This window comes from Helianthus annuus, chromosome 4 (genome assembly GCF_002127325.2).
Source record: "Helianthus annuus cultivar XRQ/B chromosome 4, HanXRQr2.0-SUNRISE, whole genome shotgun sequence".
NCBI classification, from domain to species: Eukaryota; Viridiplantae; Streptophyta; class Magnoliopsida; order Asterales; family Asteraceae; genus Helianthus; species Helianthus annuus.
The window spans coordinates 154389415-154392510 of record NC_035436.2 but is presented as its reverse complement, the minus strand read 5'-3'; the positions used below and the strand labels follow the sequence as shown (position 1 = coordinate 154392510).

Sequence of the window (3096 nt, the reverse complement as noted above, 5' to 3'; positions counted from 1 at the left end):
CCTCTGACAAAGACATAAAACTACCGCTTGACGAACCCAAGCACTTTTTAAGAAAACGTCTTAAAGCCAAAAACCAACAAAAAGCCTCGATCCAAAACCCCCCTATGGCGGATCAACGCACTCTAATGGATTGCCCACGGCTTACGATTGGTAATCTTGGAGCCGTTATTAACCCTTCTAATGTCGATGCTAACAACTTTGAGCTTCGATCGCACCATATACAAATGCTCCAAAATTCCGCCACTTTCCATGGCCTAGCCGATGAAGATCCCCATTTAAATATTACCAACTTCTTGGAAATATGTGACACCTTCCGGATCAACGGGGCCTCTAGCGATGCCGTTAGACTCCGTATGTTCCCTTTTTCACTCAAAGACCGAGCGAAAGCTTGGCTAAACACCCTCCCAAGTGGGTTTGTACACACTTGGTATGAACTTGCCCAAAAATTTCTCTACAAATATTTCCCTCCCGCTAAAACCGCCAAACTCATAAGCGAGATCAAAACCTACTCTCAAGAAGACGGGGAATCCTTGTACGAGATATGGGAAAGGTTCAAGGAGCTACTAAGGAAATGCCCACATCACGGTCTTGAACGTCGGCAACAAGCGTCCACCTTCTACAACGGACTCTTGCCCCACACAAGGCAAATCCTTGATTCCGGCTCCGGGGGACTCCTTGGGAATCAGCGACCCGAGGAAATTTATAATTAAATTGAAGACTTTGCTCAAAATAGTTTTCAATGGCACACTCCTAGGGGCTCAAAGTCTATAGTCCCGGGCGCCCACAAAGTGGGTGAATCCACTTCTTTGCAAGCCCAAATCGAAGCCTTGACCAATAAAATAAAGAAACTTGAATTAAACAAAACGGCTTTGGTTATGGCTTGCGAAGGATGTGGCGGCCCGCATGAAAACTGGAGTTGTATGAAAGATCTAGAAAATCAAACGGAAGTGGTAAATTACCTAAATAACTGGCCATGACCATCAGGAGTCCAAAGTAACACTTTCACTCCCGAGTGGCATAATCATCCCGACTTTGGTTGGAGGGAATCGGGGGTAATAACCAACAAAATCAAAATCAACGATCTAACTTTCAACAACAACCACAAAATGGGCAACAAAGTTTTCAATCACAACAAGGAGGAAGAGAAAGGCTTGAGGATATTATCACTCGCCTCTTCTCCGAATCCGATAAAAGATACTTGGAAAGGTTCTCACAATCCGAAACAGAAATAAGAAACCAACGGGCTAGTATTCAAAATCTCGAAAAACAATTTAGTCAACTAGCCCAACATTTCTCCGAAAGACCACAAGGAGCCTTACCAAGTAACACCGAAACAAACCCAATAGCCTAAATAAATGTAATTAATCTAAGAAGCCAGAAGATAAGACCCGAGAGTGAGCCAACCCCACAACAAAACAACCCAATCCAAGCCAAAATGCCTACCAACAATAACCAAGAAAACCCTCAACCCCAAAACACCAACACCGACACAACCAAACCACCTCCGGTCCCTTACCTCGGTCGTTTACTTCGGCAAAAGACCGACGAACAATTTACTAAGTTCGTAAGCTTGCTTAAACAACTACACATCAATCTTCCTTTTGTAGAGGTCCTCACTTAAATGCCAAAGTATTCTAAGTTTATGAGAGACTTCCTCACTCACAAAAGAAAAATTGAAACCATCCAACAAGTCACCCTTAGTGAAGAATGCTCGGCGGCACTCCTCAACAAACTCCCCTAAAAGAAGATTGATCCCGGAAGCTTCACCATTCCTTGCCCTATTGGTGGATCGCCAATAAGCAATGCACTAGCCGACTTAGGGGCAGCATTAATTTAATGCCGGCCTCTATGTTCAACCGACTAGGATTGGGAAAACCAAATCCTAAGAAAATGAGCATCCAACTTGCGGACCGGTCGGTAAAATACCCTCAAGGTGTCATAGAAAACTTATTGATAAAGGGAGGAGAATTTGTTTTTCTTGCCTACTTTGTTATTCTAGACATGGAGGAAGACACCGAAATTCCGCTCATACTAGGACGACCTTTCCTTGCCACCGCATGAGCTATGGTAGATATGAGCGAAGGACAACTAACATTGAGGGTTGGTGAAAATAGATCAAGTTTGAAGTTGGGTAATGAGCGAAGGATGATCCTGTCAAATACCTCAACGCGATTGACTCAAGCTTAAACGATGCATTGCAATGCTACAACTCGGGATGTGAGTCATCCCGCGCGGGTAACATTTGACCGACTTTGGGTCTAGCCAAGGACCCTTATTGTCACGGCCCCCGACCTGGTTTAACCCGTTTCAGGAGCCGCGGGACAGAAATCCCGTGATATTTATTTAATTGAGTTTAGCAGCGGAATTTTAACGTCAGGATCGTTTTAAAGCTAAAAACTTTTCCCGATTATTTTATTTCACAATTCGGGACAAAACCCCGAGAATTTACAATAATAAGATTTTTCTGATAATCTTTGTTCAAAACATTTTCTTTATTTTATACTGAGCCACTATCGTAAGCTTGAAATGCTCCTCGGCACTTTTCCTGAATTACCGTAGATCACCTGAAACATGTTTGAAAAAGGTTTTGTCAGCAGGGAAATACTGAGTGAATCATTCATTTTACTGAAAATGACACATTTATTATTATTCACAATGTTAAGATCTTTTACGCATGTTTCTAATATCAACCAACTACCCACAGTATTTGTCACTCGACCGGATCTGTGACAGTGGTCATATCACCATTGGCTGCCCCATTGAATGACGTAAATCAATTAAGATTAGGTTCGCCCACCTAAAATGATTTAAACTGTAGTAATGTGCACAATACCCCACATACTGGCTGTAATTTGGTGATTACATCAACTTAATCACTGTAATTATAATTCTGAAAATAATTTGGAGTATTGTAAAACAGTTGATAAAAAGAGAATGACTCACATTGCAGATTTAGTACAGACAGAATATGATTTAGCCTCGTTAACCTAATAGTAATAATAATGCACACAAAACTGGGTTAGTGATCAATACAGCAGTCACGATAACTCACGAGATCAAATTCTCACAATGAACGACAAAGTGCAATACTTAAAC

The 3096-nt window shown here is 41.8% G+C and overlaps 1 non-coding gene across 1 annotated transcript; it reads right to left on the bottom strand.

The window, feature by feature from the left end:
* Positions 1-482: 482 nt before the first annotated feature.
* On the bottom strand, positions 483-589 carry LOC118492036. Its single transcript, XR_004892476.1, has one exon. It is a non-coding gene; the product is annotated as a small nucleolar RNA R71 (small nucleolar RNA).
* Positions 590-3096: the final 2507 nt, after the last annotated feature.